This window comes from Lycium barbarum, chromosome 5 (genome assembly GCF_019175385.1).
Source record: "Lycium barbarum isolate Lr01 chromosome 5, ASM1917538v2, whole genome shotgun sequence".
NCBI classification, from domain to species: Eukaryota; Viridiplantae; Streptophyta; class Magnoliopsida; order Solanales; family Solanaceae; genus Lycium; species Lycium barbarum.
Genome location: NC_083341.1, coordinates 50,717,097 through 50,725,238, shown reverse-complemented (window position 1 = coordinate 50,725,238; position 8,142 = coordinate 50,717,097).

Genomic DNA, 8,142 nt, shown 5'->3' with positions numbered 1-8,142 from the left:
AAAGAAAAAGAGAAATGGAGAGCAAAGAGAAGGGCAAATTCGGCCAAGCCATGGAAATTCAAGCCATAGAAATATTGCTCCAAAAATTATTTTCTTGTGGTATCTCCACTAATTCAAGGGTCCTCTACAACGTGGCATAATTGTTTCGGAAGATAAGTCATCTGTTTCGTCGTTCCCGCATTTGAGGCAAGTTGAAAAGTTGAAGAAGAAAGGTGAGTTTTAATCTTGTTTTATGTGTTATGAAGGGTTTATATGTATTGTAGTATGCTAAGATGGAAGTTTGCATGATGAATATGTAAATATGCATGTGACCGAATATGTTGGTGTAGAAGTAGAGATTGAATTAATTTTGTGTAGTATGTTGGTTGTTGATGTAATGCATGAAAAAGGATGAAAGTTTATGAAAATATGCATGTGGTTGTTGTGGTTGTGAGTTGTATATGGTACATATGGCCGTGTATATTGATGAATTATGAAGGAATGGTGAGCAAGTTTTATTTAGTAGTTTGATTGTTGTGCTATGGATTTTATGTTGCAAATAGAAGCCTAATGAGTTTAGTGAAGTTGTAGTAGTTGGAGGCTTGTTGTGGAAGTTTATGTAAATGGAATGTGATGTTCTTGCATGAATAGAATATAATGTTGTTGGTATGATGTTGTTAATGTGTAAATTATTAAGTTGTTATTGTTCTTATTGGAGTTAAAAGATCTTGAAGGAAGTAGTATGTTGATTAAATTGTTAGAATGTACTTTGGGTTGGTTATGGAAATTGTTGGTATGATTGTTGGCATTGTGTTGATAGTTTGGCCGGGTTGAATTCCCGGATTGTTGTTGATTGAAATTGGCCAAGATAGATTCTTGGGGACGATGTATTTACAGGGGAAATGCTGCCGAAATTTCGGCAGACAAATGTTACTTTGAAGAATCAACTTCTAAATGCTCTAATTAAGTTTTGGTAAATGTGACCAATTTGTAGATTTTGGCGAATTTGGAACGTGAATTTGGAGAAGCGTAAGGAGCGGAAAAAGGTATGTAAGGCTTCACCCTTCTTTCTATGGCATGTCTTAGACGTAATAAGTCGGATACGAGCCGCGGGGACAATTCTATTCTCCGGAACCCGCACCCAAAGTTTTCCCTTTTTCGTTCAGTAGAATTGAACTAAAAATTGTGCGAAATGTTAGAAAAACTTCCTAAACATCTAGAACTTGTATAAAGAGGACCCGACTACCCTAAGACCCTCCCAAGTGACGTCATGAAATGTAATGAACGTAAATTTGGTACGCCGCCTCATTTGACCCGAGGTGGGCCCATGGTTCCCGGATTTTCCTTGTTGTTCCGTTTGACCTATTTTGAAGTAGAATCCAAAGGAAACTTTTGATCCTTATGCCGCTTATCAAACGACAAATAATGTAGCTATTCTAATGAGAATATTTCTATGATGATAATGATAATGATGAAGTAAGGAAGAGAATATGTCTATGACAAGTATGACGGGAATGATTGTATGACAAAGTCTTAAAGGAAGGATTCAATATGAATACAAGAATAATGGACTAGTCCTTGAGTCCAACCCTATTCTTTTGTCATGACTTTATTTTCTAAAAACTCTAAGGTACATGAAGTAATGTTTTATGAGCTTTACGATCTTGTCCCATGTTTTTTTCAACGCTATTCTTCGTTGGTAGTCTCGCCTTAAAATACTCGTTCCATCAAGGTGAGACATAACGATCATGGTTATTCCATAATGTAATCGGAGGCTACCGACCTTACGTCACTCCGACGTGGACATGGTTTTCTTGGGCTCTCGAGCGTCTGGTATGCATGTTATAAGTATATGTATATGATAAAAGATCCAGAGCGCTATAGACGCTGATATATGTACATGATACACGTATATGTATATGATAAAAGATCTAGAGCGCTATAGACGCTGATATATGTACATGATACACGTATATGTATATGATAAAAGAGCCAGAGCGCTATAGACGCTGATATATGTACATGATACACGTCTATATATATGATAAACGAGCCAGAGTCCTATAGACGCTGATATATATATATATATATATATATATATATATATATATATATATATATATATATATATATATATATGATGTACGCATATGTATACGGGGAAGATGGGAATGAGGGCAGAGCGTTATATACGCATATCCACCTGATCAGTTGGCACTACATGACATGATATCGTCCCGGACGCGGGATGTATATATTTATGGTTAAATGGATTGGCTGCCGACGCCTCGGCAATATGACATGTTCTATTTATATATATATATGAGCAAGAAATGTTTTTTTTCAAAGGAAAGCTAAGCATGCATGGTATCCGCCCTCAGCGGCCCTCATATGTACAAGTTACGCTTTTATCCTATGATATGTTCTATGTTCCCGTGCAGTTATTGTTCATATGCATATTTCTTGCTAAGTTACTAATCTTTCCTTACATATTCAGTACATTACTCGTACTGACCCCTCTTCTTCGGGGGGTTGCGTTCATGCCGCGCAGGTACGCCCAAGGGATGCAAAGTTAGCATAGAAGATGTTTCAGTGGAGTTGGTAGGCTCCATTTGTCCTGGAGTGCTGCCAAGTCAGAGTATATGTATTATGACGCTATGTTTGAGGTTAGAGACTTTGCAGACAGAGTTGTGGGTATAGAGTGTCAGCTTTGTAGACGGCTTCGCCTGTCGATATGTTATTATGTTTCATGTCACGAGTCCCATATGATGAAAGACTTTACTTATGGAAAAAAAAATTGAGAGCTTACTATGTATTTTATTCTTTATTGATCCACGAGTTTATATGTGTAATAAGAGTCAGCGTGTTCGCTCGGCTCCAGATATGGGGTCGGGTGCCCATCACACCGTAGTAAAGTCGGGGTGTGACAGAGTGGTATCAGAGCAGGTCGGTCTAAGGGTTGTCTGCAAAGTCGTGTCCAGCAGAGTCCTGTTTATGAGTGTGAAGCCGGCCACATTTATAAACAGGAGGCTGCGAGGCATCTAGGAAATGTTGACCTTCTTTCTGTCCTAGATCGTGCGAAAGAGCCAAGTCATACGAAGCAAGATTCCTTATACTAATCGCTGATATCCGCAGACGCTCAGTGATGACGAAAGAAGACAAGTGACGAGATGGTAAGTTACAAAGGTAAGCTTGAATAATCATTATGTTACTTGGAACTAGAAAGTTCTGATGGCTGGAATATGTCCTATAGCCATATGTTTTGCAAAGTATTGTCGATATTTGCTATGTACTGATTTTAAATAGCGGAAGTGGTGAACGAGGTCCTGCCAGAATGGATACGTTTAATAAAAAGAGACGCGAAAAAAAAGGGTAAATGCCATAAACAGACAGTAAACGGGATGTGTTGTTCTGGAGGACCTATGGGTCTGGCGTGGCGATAAAGGTGCGATCACTACTATCAGGAATCTGGAAGTCCAGGATAGGAGTTAGCCATATACACGGGCGGAAGGTGAGCGTTGGAAATCGAGAAGGGCAAAACGGTAATTATAAAAGCAGGGACATGTTACGGAAATGTCCCAGAATCTGTAAGACTTCGACTTGCTCCAGAACATGTGATAAAGGTCATGTGAGGAAGCGGACGCAAAAATATCAGCATTAAGACACTGAATTCCAGTGAAGTCTTTGGGTTAAGCGTGCTCAGGAGGGAGCAATTCCATGATGGGTGACCCCTGGGAAGTTGACAAGAAATTTTATAAATTGAGGCATAAGAGACAAATGAAAAGCTAGGGTAGGCTAATGAAAAACTAGAGTGTATGGGATGGTTGGAGACTATAAGAAGACACGTAGGACGAGGCAGACTAGCTCGGTGAAGAGACAGAAAAGGCATCACAGCCCTAGAATTAGGCTAAGCCTGAACAGCGTTTGGAGGTATTTTGTGGGCTAGTAGATAGTAAATATATATAAATATATAAAGGTGTAGCGTATCCCATACAAGATTGTAGCGGAGGACACGTGAGTCCCAGCGCCCGGAGCTACGGAAAAGGGGCATTGATCACGCAAGGATACCGATGTTCGAAAAGTGGCAAAGATAAACGGGAAATTGTTGCCAGGTAAATCATTATTGTTCTACTATAGGTAAAGATTGGAAATTCTAGTATAACAACACTTGGAAAATAAATAGTGAGTAGATGGAAAACAAAGAGATCAAAGTGTCACAAGAAAAAGGGAAAAGTAAGAAACCTCCGCGAGTAAAATCTTGGGAGAAGCTACCGACAAAACACGAACCCGCTCGGATGGAAATTCAAGAAGGCATGTAAAAAGGGATAAAGTGTGGTTAGGTGGAACAAAAGAAGAGTGTATGAAGTTCGAGAACGGATGTCGATAAGGGGGATAAAGGAGTAGTGACTAGGATAAGAGAACGTGAAGTGAGAGGAAGAGTGCTTAGGCTTGCAATGATGTTGAGGTGAGAGATCTATAAAAGAATAAGTATGTAGCTATGGTAATGTACGAGCAAGGATAGGGAGAGCGGAAGTTGTAAGAATTTGGTGCGAAGGACAAAAGTAGTGGACGCCTGAGAGATATGGACGTATAGCTGTAATACAAACATGTAGTTGATGGAGAATCACGAGCAGGTGGGCCAAACGAGTGAAAGGACGAATAGTGAATGGAAAGGTGTGGAAATATGGACAAAATGAGGACTGTTGGCATATAAAGAGTCCCCTAAAGGGGGGGAGACCATATTAGACCTAAGAAGGAAACCTATTAGCTTGGAATCAGAGTTTAAAATAGGTCGGCGTGGCGCAAGAATACTTGGGAGGGAAGTAGAAGCGAAATAACAATGAGTATACCAAGAGATGGACCTGAAGATGAAGAAATAGCCTACGGCTACACTGAACCGTTAAGTAAGGATGGTGCACTAAGACAAGGTTTCCGTTTAGGTGCGGTGACGAGACAATAATAGAAAAGGAAGGACCCGGAAGGAACAAGGATAATGAGGTGACACAGTGAGTTAGACAAAACCTATGACATAGAGCAATGACTCATGAAAAGGCAAGGAGTTCGATCATAAGGAAAAATAAGGTAAAGGATATGGAACGGACATGGAGAAAAGGGCAACTATAAAGGAACCCCCTCCCGAAGTGCTACCAGACCCCACAAGATCAGTTGAACATTCGAGGACGAATGTTCTAAAGGGGGGGGGGGGGGGGGATGTTATAGCCCGTACTTTGTGCGTTTGGATATTTCAAGGTCGTCGTGGAAAGTTAAGGGCGAGACCATTTTCAAAACTTATTATTGTATACAAGTCGATTATGAATATTATTTATGAATATTGGTAGTATGGAGAGATTGAGAAAGGTTAAGGATAAGAAGAGAAATTCACAAAAAGGAGTTGTGGAAACAATGTGGAAGGCTAGGGGCGGAATGGCAGTATTGAGGAAAGTCGAGAAGCAAATGGGAATTTTATAAAAGGAGTTCATGAAGGTTCCAAAAAGGGCATATTGGCCATGTGATGGAAATCTATGGACCAAAGTGTACATGGAAAGACAATGAGTCATCTTTTAATTCTTTAAGAAAAATTCAAGAAAAAGAGAAGAATTCTCTAGGAAATGAAGAAAGGAGCATGTGGCCATTTCATAAGTAATGGGGGCTATTTGTAAATTTTAAAAAGTTAGGGGCCAAAGCTTCTTAAGAAGACATTAGTAATCTTCTTTTAGTTTTATGAAAAAGAAAGAATTTTCTAGAGAGGGGCATGTGCCCCTCACATGATTGGAGATATATATATATATATATATATATATATATATATATATATATATATATATATATATATATATATATACATGTTGTCTTCTAATTCAAGACAAGCTCATGAAACTTCAAGAAAGAAAAAGAGAAATGGAGAGCAAAGAGAAGGGCAAATTCGGCCAAGCCATGGAAATTGACGCCATAGAAATATTGCTCCAAAAATTATTTTGTTGTGGTATCTCCACTAATTCAAGGGTCCTCTACAACGTGGCATAATTGTTTCGGAAGATAAGTCATCCGTTTCGTCGTTCCCGCATTTGAGGCAAGTTGAAAGGTTGAAGAAGAAAGGTGAGTTTTAATCTTGTTTTATGTGTTATGAAGGGTTTATATGTATTGTAGTATGCTAAGATGGAAGTTTGCATGATGAATATGTAAATATGCATGTGACCGAATATGTTGGTGTAGAAGTAGAGATTGAATTAATTTTGTGTAGTATGTTGGTTGTTGATGTAATGCATGAAAAAGGATGAAAGTTTATGAAAATATGCATGTGGTTGTTGTGGCCGTGAGTTGTATATGGTACATATGGCCGTGTATATTGATGAATTATGAAGGAATGGTGAGCAAGTTTTATTTAGTAGTTTGATTGTTGTGCTATGGATTTTATGTTGCAAATAGAAGCCTAATGAGTTTAGTGAAGTTGTAGTAGTTGGAGGCTTGTTGTGGAAGTTTATGTAAATGGAATGTGATGTTCTTGCATGAATAGAATATAATGTTGTTGGTATGATGTTGTTAATGTGTAAATTATTAAGTTGTTATTGTTCTTATTGGAGTTAAAAGATCTTGAAGGAAGTAGTATGTTGATTAAATTGTTAGAATGTACTTTGGGTTGGTTATGGAAATTGTTGATATGATTGTTGGCATTGTGTTGATAGTTTGGCCGGGTTGAATTCCCGGATTGTTGTTGATTGAAATTGCCCAAGATAGATTCTTGGGGACGATGTATTTACAGGGGAAATGCTGCCGAAATTTCGGCAGACAAATGTTACTTTGAAGAATCAACTTCTAAATGCTCTAATTAAGTTTTGGTAAATGTGACCAATTTGTAGCTTTTGGCGAATTTGGAACGTGAATTTGGAGAAGCGTAAGGAGCGTAAAAAGGTATGTAAGGCTTCACCCTTCTTTCTATGGCATGTCTTAGACATAATAAGTCGGATACGAGCCGCGGGGACAATTCTATTCTCCGGAACCCGCACCCAAAGTTTTCCCTTTTCGTTCAGTAGAATTGAACTAAAAATTGTGCGAAATGTTAGAAAAACTTCCTAAACATCTAGAACTTGTATAAAGAGGACCCGACTACCCTAAGACCCTCCCAAGTGACGTCATGAAATGTAATGAACGTAAATTTGGTACGCCGCCTCATTTGACCCGAGGTGGGCCCATGGTTCCCGGATTTTCCTTGTTGTTCCGTTTGACCTATTTTGAAGTAGAATCCAAAGGAAACTTTTGATCCTTATGCCGCTTATCAAACGACAAATAATGTAGCTATTCTAATGAGAATATTTCTATGATGATAATGATAATGATGAAGTAAGGAAGAGAATATGTCTATGACAAGTATGACGGGAATGATTGTATGACTAAAAGTCTTAAAGAAAGGATTCAATATGAATACAAGAATAATGGACTAGTCCTTGAGTCCAACCCTATTCTTTTGTCATGACTTTATTTTCTAAAAACTTTAAGGTACATGAAGTAATGTTTTATGAGCTTTACGATCTTGTTCCATGTTTTCTTTCAACGCTATTCTTCGTTGGTAGTCTCGCCTTAAAATACTCGTTCCATCAAGGTGAGACATAACGATCATGGTTATTCCGTAATGTAATCGGAGGCTACCGACCTTACGTCACTCCGACGTGGACATGGTTTTCTTGGGCTCTCGAGCGTCTGGTATGCATGTTATAAGTATATGTATATGATAAAAGATCCAGAGCGCTATAGATGCTGATATATGTACATGATACACGTATATGTATATGATAAAAGATCCAGAGCGCTATAGACGCTGATATATGTACATGATACACGTATATGTATATGATAAAAGAGCCAGAGCGCTATAGACGCTGATATATGTACATGATACACGTCTATGTATATGATAAACGAGCCAGAGCCCTATAGACGCTGATATATATATATATATATATGAATGATGTACGCATATGTATACGGGGAAGATGGGAATGAGGGCAGAGCGTTATATACGCATATCCACCTGATCAGTTGGCACTACATGACATGATATCGTCCCGGACGCGGGATGCCCGGACGCGGGATGTATATATTTATGGTTAAATGGATCGGCTGCCGACGCCTCGACAATATGACATGTTCTATTTTTATATATATATG